Source organism: Coffea arabica, chromosome 4c (genome assembly GCF_036785885.1).
Source record: "Coffea arabica cultivar ET-39 chromosome 4c, Coffea Arabica ET-39 HiFi, whole genome shotgun sequence".
NCBI lineage: Eukaryota > Viridiplantae > Streptophyta > Magnoliopsida > Gentianales > Rubiaceae > Coffea > Coffea arabica.
This window is the reverse complement of record NC_092316.1, coordinates 32,061,149-32,078,884: the sequence shown is the minus strand read 5'-3', so window position 1 is coordinate 32,078,884 and position 17,736 is coordinate 32,061,149.

Here is a 17,736-nt window from a genome sequence, read left to right as displayed (position 1 = left end):
TTCATTACAGCGTTGTGTGTTTTGCAAACCTGTTTTGGTAATTCTGGTTTCGTGTTTTGCATATTTGACCTAGTTGTCCTAGGATTTGGACTGAGTGACCTTTTACATTGTTGTAACCCTGTGTCTTAGCTTCGAAACGGTGGGTCTTACACCCCCATCCGATAACCGTAATGAATTTGGTGCCATTACCGCATATTGAGGTCAAATACGGTTTGTGATCCTGTTTTGCGATTCTGGTATAGTGTCTTGCATTTTTGACCTTGTTACATTCAAAATTGGACAAAGTTTCCTTCTTCAACATTGTATCCCCTTAAGTCCTGGATATCCCTGTAAATATTCAGGTTAAACGGATTAGTATATCCTGAGCTATAAACGAAATACTCAGACCTATTTTGACCGTCAAATTCTGTTACGTTTTTGGACAGTTTATGACTGGAACTTTGGCTTCACATTTGACTGGGTTACAAGCTGTTTGGGCTTACGACCAAAACACCAAAATTATAGCCCTATATCAGAGCTTTCTAACGCCCTTGGAATTTCATGAATCGGATTTATAAAACCTGAGATATAGCCGAGCAAATAAGGCCTGGCCGTGAAGATGACCATTTTCTGGTCAGATCTGTTTTGGTCCTGATGACCAATTTCCGTTTCGAATTTGGATTACCGACCTTCATGAAAGTTGTTCCATTTGGAATGAACTATCTAACTGCCAATTTTCACCTCTTTTTACCATGTGTAGCATAGAAAACAGTTCGCACTCAAAACTGACCATTTGTGCATTGGCCAGATTTCGTAAGTGTTTGTGTTTGGCTCATTTGGGACTGAAGCCTCCAGTTTCAGTTCTGGATGTCTTCATAACATTTGTTGTTCATCCTTTAAGCTTCGATATGGCATCTCATACGCCTTAATCCGATATTCGTAGCTCAACTTATGAGTAAACTAGAAATGAGTGTCAAATCTGCCGTTTCCGCTAACGGCCGTTTCCGTTTCCGTCCGTCATATTTACGTGCGCGCGTGTCGTTTTTGCCGTTTTGCTTGTTTTAGGCACGATAGTAGCCGTTTCCGATATTATGTGACACAATCTTCTATTTCAGACGGTGGTGAGTTGGGCGGAACTGGTGGGGCCCACTACTAGCTGTTCATTTCGATCCGACTTCGTACTTTTGCTATTTCAGTTTCTGAGTAAGTATTCAGGCCAGTTTGGTGTGTTTTCTTTGCTATGTGTTTGAGATATGTGAAAAGGGTACTTAGGTGAGGGTGTACTTTTTCGCACTCGACCTAAACCCTAATTTGAATGTATAATTGTACTTGGCATATGTATATGAACCTTTTGGAACCAAAACCCTTGAGCTTGTGGCTCGGGGCGACTTTCGAGTAAAGTTTGTGAATTTTGTGAAGTTTGTGAGTTCGTGGGCCCGATCTAAGACCTGTATGGACTATTCGAGCCGGTTAGAGCTTGGTCGAAGTCAGTCCAACTTAGTCTGAGGTCACCAAGTTTGTAGGTTCATGTTATGAACCAATTTTGTGAATCCGGTTCACCGAGAAGGTGACCAAGTTTGTGACCCGAGCTTGTGACTCAAGCTCAAGTTTGTGATTTCGTTCGCCCGGGCAAGTTTGTGAGGTGACTGGCCAGTGAGGGTGATAAGGTGTCGGTGGGTGTACGAGTGAAGTTCTACGGACCATTGAGTGTGGTCGACGGAGTGTCGGCAGGAGATCACGCATGGCATATGAATTGGCTTTGGAGCCACCTGTATTTTGGGACTTACACTAGTGTAGTTAAGTTTGTTTGTAATAGTTGGACAGTTAGGATGTTTGTTTTTGTTTTGGTGGTTTGTATAAGGACCCTTCTTAGGGTCTATCTTCGGCTGGTTGTGGTTGTAGTATATTAGAGTGGTTTGACTCGAGACTGTTGAAGATGTAAATATAACTTTTGGGATTGTATATATTGTATATAGTGCTCTTTCGATCTATCTCGTTTGATTGCTTTAAGTTTTGAGTCCTGGCGCGAGCTAGGCAGGCGGTCCGCCGATACCCTTGGGTTCGCCCTTGGGAGAAGTGGGGTCGTCACAAGTGGTATCAGAGCTTAGGTTTCAGATCTCTGTAGTGTATCCTAGACTTGAAGTTTAGGATGCCGGACTGTGGGCTTGGCTTGAAATATTAGTGATTCTTGCGGGTTGACTTGACTTGATTAGTACAAGAGGGAATGTCGAGGACGACATTCTTTTAAGGAGGGGAGATTGTAACGCCTCGAAAAAAAAAAGAGTTTGAGAACCCGTAAAAACCCTAATCTTTTCCGAGGGTTTTATCTCCTTTAATGGCATGTTTTCTGCGTTTTCTGGCTTAGGATATTTTCCTGAGGAATTTTTATGAGTAATTATAGTTTTTAGATAATTTTTCTAGCCTTGGAGAGTTTTTGGAAAATTAAGAACGTATATCGGATGTGGGACCCACTAGTGCGAAAAGTTCGGAAAATTCGGCCAATAAGGTTAAGTTTCGGATACTGTGTAAAATTTATCGGGTGTTAAGAGATAAGTAGAGTGTGTGAAATGATTGATGTGAGAGAGAAAAGAAAGGATAGGATTGCATTTATGAGAGTGACAAGTGTCACTTCCTTATTGGATTGAATTTAAGAAACACTATTCACATTTTTTACTTTTTTGACCAAAGGATTAAATATCTCAAAAATCATTCAAAATTCACCATTTTTCTTTCTCCATAGCCGTCTCTCTCTCTCCCTTGCAAGAAGGAGAAAAAAACCTCTTCAATCTTCAAGCTTTCCACTAGCAAATCATCTCAATCAAGCACATAAATTAGTTTCCTTTCCATACAACTTTTCTAGTTGGTGATAGTGGTTGGTTTAGTGAAGCTTTTTGGAAGAGCTAAGGTGTCCATCATCTCCATCTCTCTTGTTATTAGGTGAGTGATGCTTAAACTTCCCTCCTATACTTAATGATGGTTATTTTGTGCCTAATGGTGGCTTGAGTAATGGAATATGTGATTTATTTTTTGATTTGAAGAGTTTTGGTGAAGTTTTCCATTTTATGATGATTTTTCTGGTTTAATTGGATTATGATGGTGTGGTTGTTTATGATGATTGGTAATGGTCTATATAGACTCTAGTAGGTGCAAATTAGTGATAAATGCAATCAATTTTGGATTTGGATGGAAAAATGGAAAGTTAGGGTTCATAATCCCCTAATTCTGTCCGGTTTTAGATCATAGGGTTAGAAGCCGAATTGGACTTTTCTCAAAACATGAAAGTTGTAGGTATTGATGAGTTTGAAGTGCCTGCAAAATTTCAGATCATTTGGATTAGTGTAGAGTGAGTTATGTCGGAATTACTGTAGCTGTTCTGCTTTGGTCAGAATGCGAAAACTGCGTTGGTATTTGGCTATTTTGGCTGGAATCACTTTGGATTTGGATGTTAGTGTCTTCTGATGAAATGTATCTGGATGTCTTATCTATCATATGCCTTTGGAATTTCGGCATTTGGACTTGTATAGACTGAGTTGTGTTCATTACAGCGTTGTGTGTTTTGCAAACCTGTTTTGGTAATTCTGGTTTCGTGTTTTGCATATTTGACCTAGTTGTCCTAGGATTTGGACTGAGTGACCTTTTACATTGTTGTAACCCTGTGTCTTAGCTTCGAAACGGTGGGTCTTACACCCCCATCCGATAACCGTAATGAATTTGGTGCCATTACCGCATATTGAGGTCAAATACGGTTTGTGATCCTGTTTTGCGATTCTGGTATAGTGTCTTGCATTTTTGACCTTGTTACATTCAAAATTGGACAAAGTTTCCTTCTTCAACATTGTATCCCCTTAAGTCCTGGATATCCCTGTAAATATTCAGGTTAAACGGATTAGTATATCCTGAGCTATAAACGAAATACTCAGACCTATTTTGACCGTCAAATTCTGTTACGTTTTTGGACAGTTTATGACTGGAACTTTGGCTTCACATTTGACTGGGTTACAAGCTGTTTGGGCTTACGACCAAAACACCAAAATTATAGCCCTATATCAGAGCTTTCTAACGCCCTTGGAATTTCATGAATCGGATTTATAAAACCTGAGATATAGCCGAGCAAATAAGGCCTGGCCGTGAAGATGACCATTTTCTGGTCAGATCTGTTTTGGTCCTGATGACCAATTTCCGTTTCGAATTTGGATTACCGACCTTCATGAAAGTTGTTCCATTTGGAATGAACTATCTAACTGCCAATTTTCACCTCTTTTTACCATGTGTAGCATAGAAAACAGTTCGCACTCAAAACTGACCATTTGTGCATTGGCCAGATTTCGTAAGTGTTTGTGTTTGGCTCATTTGGGACTGAAGCCTCCAGTTTCAGTTCTGGATGTCTTCATAACATTTGTTGTTCATCCTTTAAGCTTCGATATGGCATCTCATACGCCTTAATCCGATATTCGTAGCTCAACTTATGAGTAAACTAGAAATGAGTGTCAAATCTGCCGTTTCCGCTAACGGCCGTTTCCGTTTCCGTCCGTCATATTTACGTGCGCGCGTGTCGTTTTTGCCGTTTTGCTTGTTTTAGGCACGATAGTAGCCGTTTCCGATATTATGTGACACAATCTTCTATTTCAGACGGTGGTGAGCTGGGCGGAACTGGTGGGGCCCACTACTAGCTGTTCATTTCGATCCGACTTCGTACTTTTGCTATTTCAGTTTCTGAGTAAGTATTCAGGCCAGTTTGGTGTGTTTTCTTTGCTATGTGTTTGAGATATGTGAAAAGGGTACTTAGGCGAGGGTGTACTTTATCGCACTCGACCTAAACCCTAATTTGAATGTATAATTGTACTTGGCATATGTATATGAACCTTTTGGAACCAAAACCCTTGAGCTTGTGGCTCGGGGCGACTTTCGAGAAAAGTTTGTGAATTTTGTGAAGTTTGTGAGTTCGTGGGCCCGATCTAAGACCTGTATGGACTATTCGAGCCGGTTAGACCTTGGTCGAAGTCAGTCCAACTTAGTCTGAGGTCACCAAGTTTGTAGGTTCATGTTATGAACCAATTTTGTGAATCCGGTTCACCGAGAAGGTGACCAAGTTTGTGACCCGAGCTTGTGACTCAAGCTCAAGTTTGTGATTTCGTTCGCCCGGGCAAGTTTGTGAGGTGACTGGCCAGTGAGGGTGATAAGGTGTCGGTGGGTGTACGAGTGAAGTTCTACGGACCATTGAGTGTGGTCGACGGAGTGTCGGCAGGAGATCACGCATGGCATATGAATTGGCTTTGGAGCCACCTGTATCCTTACTATATGATGTTGTTCTTTTCTGCTTTTGCTTTACTCTTATTGTGAAATTGTTGCTACGTTAATTTATGCTTTCGCCCCTGTTTACTTACTAAGCATTTAGCTTACACCATTCCTTTTGTTTTCCTTAGCAGGGGCCGACGCGGGGATTTTGGCACTTACACTAGTGTAGTTAAGTTTGTTTGTAATAGTTGGACAGTTAGGATGTTTGTTTTTGTTTTGGTGGTTTGTATAAGGACCCTTCTTAGGGTCTATCTTCGGCTGGTTGTGGTTGTAGTATATTAGAGTGGTTTGACTCGAGACTGTTGAAGATGTAAATATAACTTTTGGGATTGTATATATTGTATATAGTGCTCTTTCGATCTATCTCGTTTGATTGCTTTAAGTTTTGAGTCCTGGCGCGAGTTAGGCAGGCGGCCCGCCGATACCCTTGGGTTCGCCCTTGGGAGAAGTGGGGTCGTCACAGTGACGACCCCACTTCTCCCAAGGGCGAACCCAAGGGTATCGGTGGGTGTACAAGTGAAGTTCTACGGACCATTAAGTGTGGTCGACGGAGTGTCGGCAGGAGTTCACGCATGGCATATGAATTGGCTTTGGAGCCACCTGTATCCTTATTATGTGATGTTACTTTTCTGCTTTTGCTTTACTCTTACTGTGTAACTGTTATTACGTGAAATTTAAGCTTTCGCCCCTGTTTACTTACTAAGCATATAGCTTACCCCATTCCTTTTGTTTTCCTTAGCAGGGGCCGACGCGGGGACTTTTGGCACACACAGTAGTATAGTTAGGTTTGATTGTAATAGTTGGACTTATAGTATGTTTGTTTTAGTTTTAGTTTTGGTGGTTGGTATAAGGACCCTCCTTAGGGTCTACATTTTGGTTTTGGTGGTAATTATAAGGATGTAATAGTGTGAGCAGGTACTTTTGAGAATGTAGTTATAACTCTTTTGGGTTTGTATATAGAACTCTTTTGAAGTTTCTGGCTTTTATTGTTTTAAGTTTTGAGTCCTGGCGCGAGCTAGGCAGGCGGCCCACCGATACCCTTGGGTTCGCCCTTGGGAGAAGTGGGGTCGTCACAGTTGGTATCAGAGCTTAGGCTTCAGATCTCTGTAGTGTATCCTAGGCTTGAAGTTTAGGATGCCGGACTGTGGGTTTGGTTTGAATATCAGTGATTCTTGCGGGATGTTTTGACTTGATTAGTACAAGATGGAATGTCGAGGACGACATTCTTTTAAGGAGGGGAGATTGTGACGCCCCGAAAAAAAAGAGTTTGAGAACCCGAAAATTTTCTAATTTTCTAGGGTTTATTTTTTTTTAACGCCCGCCTTTTCTACATTTTCTTGATTAGAAAAATTCCCCAGATAAAATTTATAAGCAAATATAGTTTTTAAATAATTTTTCTAGTATCGGTTAGTTTTTGAGAAATTAAGAGCGTATATGGACGTGGGACCCGCTAGTGTGACATAATTTTGGTGACTTAAGTGAATTGTGTGCTAAGTGTTATTATTTTACAAGGTGCTAGGAAATGATTAGAAGGTGGTTATATGATGTAACCATTGGAAGCCAAAGGATTAAAGAAAATACTAGAAGGGACAAGTGTCACAAACCCATTGCAAGTTGGACCTTTGACTAAGACCATGATTTCTTCTTCTTATCTTGACCAAACCTTTTGTTTTCATCATTTCTTCTTCTTGTAAGCATGATGGACGAAATTTTGAGAGAAAGAGAGAGAAAATCCAGCATCTTGCACCTCAATTTCTTCCTCCAATCTTGAGTTCTAACCGATTAAATTGCAAATCACTCCATAAAACTTGCTAGCTAAGGAAGATTGAAGCTATTGGTGGAGTTGTTTTGGAAGAAAAATCCCTAAGCCATCACCTTTCTTGATATTTCAAGGTATCATGTCTAACCATCCTTTCTTTAATCTTGATTTTGTTAAATTGATGACTTGTGATGGCTAATGAGATGTTTTAGTGGAAGATTAGCACTTGAATGCAAAAATTTCCAGATTAGGGTTTTCAATTTCCCCAATTCTGCCTGACACTGTTCATCATAGTTAGAGGCCGAATTGGCCTGAGCACAAAACATGAAAGTTATAGAGAATGATGTTTTATAGTTGCCTACAAAATTTCAACTCAATCAAAGTTCGGTAGCCTGTGAAAAGACCAAAATACCCCTGCTGCCCTGTTTCTGTCCGAACCTGGAAATCAGCTTTGGTAATTGGTTAGTTTGACTGGGAATACTACTGATTTAGTTATTGATGTCTTCTTAAGAATTCTAGCCCTGTATCTTAGCTTTCAAATGGCTTTGGAATTACCTGAATTGGAGTTGTGTGTGCTGAGATATGAGTGAATAAAGCAGGACTGCTAGTTGATTTCCGCAGTGAATTTCGAACTGGAAAATCTGGAGTTGTTTTGGAAAGTTTGACCTAGTTAGGGTGAGAACTGGAATGAGTGGTCTTCATGAAAGTTGTAGGGAATGATATTTTAGAGGTTCCTGCAAAAGTTCAGGTCAATCGGAGTAGTGTGGAATGAGAAAAGTCGAAATTACTACTGCTGTTCTGGTTTTACCCGAAATTGAGAAGTGCTACTGTAATTGGTTGTTTTGGCTGGAATTGCTTCCAAATTGGATGTTGAGGCCTTCTGATGAAATTTATCCCTATTTCTTAGCTTTCAGATGGTTTTTGAAGTTCTGGATTTGGACTTGGAGAGCCTGAGTTATGACGTTTCCGCTAGAATGCGTTCTGTGAATCTGTTTTTGTGATTTTGATGTAGTATCTTGCATTTTTTACCTGGTTACACTCGAAACTGGGTTGAGTGACCTTCTGTAATATTGAAGCCCTATCTCTTAGCTTCGAAACGGTGTATCTTGCACCTTCATCCGATAATCGTAGTGCCTTTGGTACCATTACCGCAAAATGACGTCAAAACCTGTTTTTCTGGTTTTGAGCTTAACTTTCATTTCCGGACTTTTTCCTAGCTTGACTTGTACTAGTATTACTTGGAGCTTGTTGAATGACTATTGGATGAACTTGTTGTTGTGTGTGTACCTTTGGGACTGGCTGAGGAAATAATGAAGCCATGATGGCTGGAAAAGTTAGCAAATTTAGGGGAAGTGCTGTCCGAACTTTGAAGGGACTTGTTCACATTGAGTTGGTGATCTAAGACTTGGATTTGAACAAGGCAATGTTATATGATGGATGATTTCTGAGCCATGGAGGTGAGTGACCTCAAACTACTTCTAAAGTTATTTATGAACCGTTTCTTACATTATTTACTTTTGAACTGTTTCCAAAGTTACTTTTGAAATGTTTTCTTGCATATCATGTGTGCTGGCATTTGAGTGTGCCTTGTTTGCTATATTTCTTGACTTCATGACTTGTATTTTGATTGATAACGTGTTAAGCGCTTATAATGATTTCCAAAACGAGTTTTCGAGGCGAGTGTGTACTTTATCGCACTCGACCTCGATAAATGTGAAATTTTCGATTGAAATGTTACTTGCGCATGAATGTAAGCCTTTTGGGCTGAACTGGCCATTGCCCCTTGTTACCGGTCGTCTTGAGCCATAAGCGGACTCGGTCAGGCGATTAGGAACTTGGGTGAACGTTTGGTATACTCGAGTATTACCTATGTAGGTTGGTGGAGCCTGGCCAAAAGCCAGGGACGGGGTGAATGAAATGAAATGAATGACCAAATGAGCGAGGAAATGTCAGGAGAATGAATGTATCCTTTCATGAATGTTACTATCGCTTTCCATTGTAAATGTTTCTTGAATTATTGATAATCCATATTTACTGTTTTGCAAATGTTGTAGTTGTTTCCGGATTTATCATTTGATTTATGACATCATTGCTATATGACATCATTGAAATGAACTATTGTGAAACCGATTTGATTAATGATTTTCTGGTTACTCGCTGAGCTTTTAGCTCACCCCAAAAACTATTTTATTCCTCTCCACAGGGCTCGTGGCGAAAGAAGGACTTGTTGTGCTTATTCACGTGAATGGATGGCCTAAACTTTGTACAAATTTTGGATTTGGAATTATTTTATGTATATTTGGGATTAGTTTCCGCTGCATTTGTGACATGTAATTATTGGAGACGGATGTGTATTTGTGGACCATTTGATGTATACTTGAGATTTGTATTGTATTTATTTGAGGACTGTAGTGAATGACTGAGTCCCGGCGAGAGTTGGGCGGGCGGCCCGCCGAACCCTGGGGTATGCCCTAGGGAGAGGTGGGGCCGTCACAGTTGGTATCAGAGCCTGCTTCGCGTGGTCTCTGCGCGGAGTGAGCTTGGGCTGTGTGGTGAATGGGTATGAAGGATTAAGTGCTCGTTTGAGCATAAGCTATGAACCCTGAAGTGTTATAGGTCTTCAATCTTTCTCATGGTATCTAAGGACCATAGATAGGTATGTCGGGTAGGAAGTTCGATTTGTAGATGGTTTACTCTTCGGACTGGCCAGCTCGAGATGTGAACTATTTTATTTCGGATTCTTGTGCCCGAATACTCCAGAATTGAGGTGATGCAAGCTACTAGGTACTCGAGACTTGTATCTTGGAAACATGAACAGGCTTTGTCTGACTAGAATGAGCACAAGAGGTCAATGGACATCTAGTTTGGATAGTAAGTGATGTGAGAGATCAGACGGGCTGATACTGGGACGACTTCACCTTTTCCTTTTGGTTCGCCTGCATATTACTACCACCTGACGTTAGTATATGTGTTTGTGTACATGGTTATCTCTCCAACTTGATATGTATGTGTGTACTTGCTTGTCCGTCTTTTGATATGGCGTGTTATGTGCGATATGTTATTTGTGTAATTGGTATGTTGGATTTTGTTATTGTAGTCAATTTACTGCATTCATTCATTAAAGTACCCATTTGGAAAGAAAAGAGAGAAAGAAGGGAAAACTATATATATATATGTATATATGTGGAAGGAAGACATAGTTACGGACATGGTCATAGCTGTGGAACAAAACGAGGCCGAGAGTCAAGAGAGGAAAGGGAAGGAACAATAGCTGAACGAAACATGGACCGAGAGTGCCACTTGTGTTCAAGAATTGATTATGACCCATTGTTTTGCCCGACAGGCTACCATCTGTGTTCCAACAATTTTGTGAGATGGCACATTGGGTTGAGATGTATAAGGAAATCGCGGTTCTTCGAGACGAAATAGAAGTCCAAAAGAAACTAGTCGCATACTGGGAAGGGCGATGGAAGCACGAGTATTCAGAGAAAATTGAGCTCTTGCACAAGAACTTAGAGCTAAAAAGGAAATACGAAGGGATTTCCGGGGAGGCCTTAGCAATGGCACAGAGCGCTACTTCTATGGGGGTTCCAGAGAAAAGTCAAAGGACAGAAATTTCATGGCCGCAAGTGAAGACCTTCCATGCAAAGAAAAGGAGCGCATCTCTTGAGAGTCAAAGGCCAGAACCGAGTAAGCGAGGTAGGTCATCTGCTAAGAAGGGTCGTGGAGCGGGTGGTGTGACAATTTGTGGTTATTGTAGAAAATCCAATCACATTGAAGTGAATTGTTGGAGAAAGAGGAGGAGATGTTTGCGCTGTGGGAGCGCCAAGCATCAAATTGCTAATTGCCCGGGTTTATTGCACGAAAAGAAAGGAACCCAACCGCCAACCCAGACTGACCCTGGATCGTCAACTAGAGAAGGGACTGGAATGAAGAGCCTCGTTTCTTTTAAGAACGTGGAAGGTACAGGCTACTGGTTACTTTAGATTTGATAGATTCCATTCGTAGAAATTTCGAGGACGAAATTGTCCTAAGTGGGGGAGATTGTGAGGCCCCAGTCCGTTCGTAAGTCGATATTAGGGTTATTTGATATTCGGTATAGAAAAAATCAGGGTTTTATGGCTAGGAAGGAAACCCTAATTCGGTTGAGCTTGAAAATCCTAGTTTACGTATTATGATTATAAGGTTCAAGCTATAGTTTATATTCGGTATTCTAGTGTGTGCCTTGCCATAGGTAAATATAGGATTTGTTTTAATTACAAAGGTTTAGTAAGTTTGAAGGATTAGCAAACCTCTAGTGTTGCAATATTAGAAAGCTTAAGTAGAATTTTATTTATCGCCCGTCTTTTCCACATTTTCTTTATTAGAAAATTCCCCAGATAATTTTTATTGAGTAAATAGAGTTTTTAGATGATTTTCTAGTATTAGTTAGTTTTTGAGAAATTAAGAACGTATATCGGATGTGGGACCCACTAGTGCGAAAAGTTCGAAAAATTTCGGCCAATAAGGTTAAGTTTCGGATACTGTGTAAAATTTATCGGGTGTTAAGAGATAAGTAGAGTGTGTGAAATGATTGATGTGAGAGAGAAAAGAAAGGATAGGATTGCATTTATGAGAGTGACAAGTGTCACTTCCTTATTGGATTGAACTTAAGAAACACTATTCACATTTTTTACTTTTTTGACCAAAGGATTAAATATCTCAAAAATCATTCAAAATTCACCATTTTTCTTTCTCCATAGCTGGCTCTCTCTCTCCCTTGCAAGAAGGAGAAAAAAACCTCTTCAATCTTCAAGCTTTCCACTAGCAAATCATCTCAATCAAGCACATAAATTAGTTTCCTTTCCATACAACTTTTCTAGTTGGTGATAGTGGTTGGTTTAGTGAAGCTTTTTGGAAGAGCTAAGGTGTCCATCATCTCCATCTCTCTTGTTATTAGGTGAGTGATGCTTAAACTTCCCTCCTATACTTAATGATGGTTATTTTGTGCCTAATGGTGGCTTGAGTAATGGAATATGTGATTTATTTTTTGATTTGAAGAGTTTTGGTGAAGTTTTCCATTTTATGATGATTTTTCTGGTTTAATTGGATTATGATGGTGTGGTTGTTTATGATGATTGGTAATGGTCTATATAGACTCTAGTAGGTGCAAATTAGTGATAAATGCAATCAATTTTGGATTTGGATGGAAAAATGGAAAGTTAGGGTACATAATCCCCTAATTCTGTCCGGTTTTAGATCATAGGGTTAGAGGCCGAATTGGACTTTGCTCAAAACATGAAAGTTGTAGGTATTGATGAGTTTGAAGTGCCTGCAAAATTTCAGGTCATTTGAATTAGTGTAGAGTGAGTTATGTCGGACTTGAAGTACATCCTAGCTCGGACTTGGCTACTCACTCACTACAAACCTTGAACAAAATGCAATATAAATCTCAAATTTTTCATCAAATTCTCCAAGAATTACATTTCATAAGCGAAGCATCCACGCTTCCGCTGCGCCACTCTGATCCATGATACCAGCTATTATACAGGAGGAATTTCAAATCTAAAGTGTACAAAATATAGGCCATCCAGTCGCACGAAAAGTACTACAAGCACTTCCTTCGTCTCGAGCCCTGTGGAGGGGAATAAAACATTTTGGGGGTGAGCTTAAAGCTTAGTGAGTAACCAATAAAACCAGTAAGCAAATCAGTTTCACAGTCATTCATTTCAGTGATGTCATGATTCCAAGATCAAATGTACATTTATTGCTCTCATGAGCCAGTGAAATCGTTGTACTTAAACACCCAACGCTCCAAACAAACATTTAACAGTAAACAATCAGAGGGGGAGCCATTTGCTCCAGATGAACAGTACACAGAGGTGGAGACGTTGGTGTTCAGCACACGAATTCCAAGTACTCATTTAAGCCAAAACATGTCATGGGCCACATGCAAGCACTCATGATATGCAATCAAGTAAATAGTGCAAGAAACGGTTCATAAGTAACTTTGAAAACAGTTTAGGGTCACTCACCTCCACGGCTCAGAAACCATCCATCATATACCATTATATTGTCCGAATCCAAGCCCTAAAACCCAAAAACAGATTTGATGTCATTTAGCGGTTTTGGCACCATTGGCACTACGATTATCGGATGGAGGTGTAAGATACACTGTTTCGAAGCTAAGAGATAGGGCTACAATATTACAGAAGGTCACTCAGTCCAGTTTGCAATGTATCTAAGTCAAAATTGACATATACGAAACCAGAAACTCACAAACAGGTTGGCTAACCGCACAATTGTTAAACAGCAATAATTCAGGCTACCGAAGTCCGATTGAAGTGTATCTTATGGTGTTTCGAAGCTAAAACACAACCCTACATTTCATATGAAGACCTCCAAGGCCAAATCATGTATTTTCATGATCAAAAATGGAAAACTACACGAAAATAGAATTCTGGGCGCGAAATAGGTTTCATGGACAGGCAATGGTATTTTGGTCATTTCACATGCTACAATGATCGGATTAAGCTGAAATTTTTTGGGTACAACGTTCATGTTTTGGCCAAAATCTAATTCAGTCGGGATCATGGTGAAAAGTCACGGTCAAATTGGGTGAAAAGACAACCCTGTTCGCTGAACTCCTACCTACACTAGTCTGGGTATTTCCGGCTTATCTCTGGCTACCGAGCTCGGATTGGGCTGAAAATTTACAGGAAACTAGAAAACATCATTCCATACAACTTTCATGTTTTGTTCTAAGGCCAATTCGGCCTCTAACCTGGTCAAATAAAAACGGGCAGAACAGGGGTTAGTGAAACCCTAATCTGGAATCTTTGCCCCAAACCAGAATTTTCTGCAATTAACTACCATTCACACCAATTAGCTTCATTCTAGGCCATTTCCAATCATCATACATGGCCACACCATAACAATCATATTAAAACAGAAAAATCACCAATAAATGTAAAACTTCACCAATTCAACCAAAAATCAAGATGTAATCCACAAAATGAACTCTTAAGTCACCACCAATCACAAATTAAACATCATTAGGTGAAGGAGAGGGTTCATTCACTACTCACCTTAGTAAAACAAGAGAGAGAGCAACTTGTCACCTTAGCTTTCCAAACAACTCCACCAAACAACTCACAAACACTAAGTGAAGAGGTTTTATGGAGTAATTGCAAGATTAAATGGTTGGATTCTTGAACTTGAGCAAGATTGAAGCCAAAAACTTGAAAAGTTTTCTTTCTTTCTTTGCTTGAGGAGCTGGCCAAGATGAAGGAAGAAATGGTGAATTTCTGGTATTTTTTTTTATTTATTTGGTCAATTGGTAAGACCATGAATAGTGGTCATAAAGTTACTCCAACCAAATGGTGACACTTGTCACCTCATTAAATGCATACATATCCTTTTGTTCCCTCTCACATCAATCCACATATCAATCTCTAATTATCTCTTAGCACCCGATAAATTTAATCCAGTATCCGAAACTTAACCTAGTTGGCCGAATTTTTCCGAACTTTCCGCACTAGCGGGTCCCACGTCCAGTATACGTTTTTAATTTTTCAAAAACTAACTGATACCAGAAAAATCATAAAAAAAAACTATATTTGCTTATAAACTTTATCTGGGGAATTTTTCTAATCAAGAAAATGTAGAAAAGGCGGGCGTTAAAAAAAAATAAACCCTAGAAAATTAGAAAATTTTCGGGTTCTCAAACTCTTTTTTTTCGGGGCGTCACAAACTCCACTTCCAGTTTTCTTCTTCCGCCGTTCCTCCTGCGTCAAAGCTCCCATTTTCTCTGCCGTTGTTTCACTCTTTTCCTTGCAGGCGTCCCCCCTTGGTTTTCCTTGCTTCCTGCTCGGCCAAAACTCTCTCAAAGCCCCCCTTTCCAGCCGTCACTTACTTCCCTTTGATTTTTCAGCCGTCATTCTCTATCTCTCCTCCACTCCCTCTCTCTGAGTTTTCAGCCGTCAACTCCCTATCTAACCCCCTAGCCCTATGCTGTTCTCTGATTTCTCTCCTTTTCTACTTTTTCACTCAGCCCATCCCCTCTACCTATGTTTCTTTCTTTTGCCGTTTTCCAGATTTTGCAGCCGCCATTCTCTGTCCGGTTCCTCTATCTCAAAAACTCTCCTCTTTTGCGGCTCTTTCTTCCCTTTTTCTATTTATATGGGACACCTCAACCCTAAAACCCAGTCCTTTCTTCTATAATTTGCAGCCAAGGGGCTGCCCAGCCTTTCCTTGCAAGCTGCGACAAAACGCAGCTTGCATGCGGCAAAACCTCTTTTTTTTTTCCTTTTTTTTTCAACTTAATAATTTAACAAAAATAATAGTAAAACTAAATAATAATAAAAACAACAATTTTAATTACAAATACATCAAAATAAACAAACTAAAATAACAAAATTACCATTTTCAATCTTTTTCTTTCATTTTTCCATTTTTCATGATTTTTCTCCTTCTTTTTTCAAGAAAACATTGAATTTAAATCAAAAACAAATAAATCATATTTTTTGAATGCTTTTCTTTTCTTTTTGAGAAATTCTATGCTTAAAAACTTTAAAAATAATAATAAAGCTAAAAAACCTAAAACCAACAAAGTGAATAAAACTTAAAATAGCAAATAAGAATTAAGAAATAAAAGCAAATGAAATTACACTAAAATTTGGTGTCTACAGTTTGCCCCTCTTTGTCTGAGTTTTGAAAAAACTTGAGACAAAGAAGTAGACACCAAATACTTACCTGCATTATTCGGCTGCGAATGATTCCAACGAACAGGAATTCTCAAACGGGACTGACCCGAACATGAATTTATCCGAACAAGTTTTAATAATCATGGGACTGACCCGAATAAAACGAAAATCATGGGACTGGCCCGAATAAAACGAAAATCATGGGACCGACCCGAATAAAATGAAAATCATGGGACTGACCCGAACAAGCTTTTAATCATGGGACTGACCCGAATAAAACGAAAATCATGGGACTGGCCCGAATAAGCTTTTAATCATGGGACTGACCCGAATAAGCTTTTAATCATGGGACTGGCCCGAACAAAACGAAAATCATGGGACTGACCCGAATAAAATGAAAATCATGGGACTGACCCGAATATCATGGGACTGACCCGAACAAGCTTTTAATCATGGGACTGACCCGAATAAAACGAAAATCATGGGACTGGCCCGAATAAGCTTTTAATCATGGGACTGACCCGAATAAGCTTTAAATCATGGGACTGGCCCGAACAAAATGAAAATCATGGGACTGACCCGAATATCATGGGACTGACCCGAACAAGCTTTTAATCATGGGACAGACCCGAATAAAACGAAAATCATGGGACTGGCCCGAATAAGCTTTTAATCATGGGACTGACCCGAATAAGCTTTAAATCATGGGACTGGCCCGAACAAAACGAAAATCATGGGACTGACCCGAATAAAATGAAAATCATGGGACTGACCCGAATAAAACGAAAATCATGGGACTGACCCGAACAAGCTTTTAATCATGGAACTGACCCGAATAAGCTTTAAATCATGGGACTGGCCCAAACAAAACGAAAATCATGGGACTGACCCGAATAAAATGAAAATCATTACTCCACTGGGGAAGTTTAAACAATGAATTGAGTTTTTACCTCGGAGTAGTTCAAATTTTGTGCCAAGAGAGAGATTTGATCTCTGTGGCTGAAGTGATAGTTGATGTTGTTCCTTATGATCAAGCTTTGCCAATAACATTATCACTACGTTTTTGCTTGCTGTGGAGCTTTTCTGACATCGATTTAGGTGCAAAAAGGAGAGTGGCTGCTTTTGTTTGTAAATGCAACGTTCCTGCAAGAAAAGAAGAAATAATGGACTTGCCACCATCATTTGATCCAATTTACCTTGAGAATCGCGTAAACATGAGTCTTGTGATGCTTTTGCCAACTTTTGCTGTGGCATCTGACTTGGTTGGATTTGTCACTTTCAAACTTTTCTGCTTTTCCCAAATTGACCGGGTATGCATTTTGCCATATTATGAACCTTGTGTAACTGGCTTTGTTGAACCTTAACCCTTTTCAAAAAATGACTGAATCCAAGTATGCTTCGAATAAACCACAGGGATTGTTATTCACCAAAATTCAGTGACCAAGAATGAGGTATGCAAGGTAACTTCATATGTCATGCAGGAATGAATATGCACAAGAATACAAACGTAACCATTTGTGTTTAAAGCCTACAAAATGCCATGAATGCAAGCAATTTGGAAAAATGAGCTTCCTAAAAAATGTATTTTGCAAAAGAATATTTTACAAAAATGACACAGCTTTTGGCCAACAGATGTCATGTTAAAATCTCTGGACATCTTTATTCTGGAATCCAACATTGGTAGAAGGATGACAAAAATGAGGAGAAATCCAAATGAACCAAGTCGCCAGCCGTTCCTCCTCGTGCTCGCTTGCTGCAAAAACCCTACCTTGGTGCCCTTTCGGGTTTTCACCAAGGTTGCCCCCACTCTTTTCTGTTTTGTTTTTTTTTTTCGTGTTTTTCTCTTTTCTTTCTTTTCCTCCTTTTCTTTTGAGGTGTCCTTTCGGGTTTTCACCTAAGGAAGCAAATGGAAGAGCTCAACCATGATCGACTCAGAAATGTAGGTTGAAAAATTGCTGACATCAGTAAAATGCGCTTCCCTTATAGACTTAAACGAAGGCATCATGGACATCACTTGCC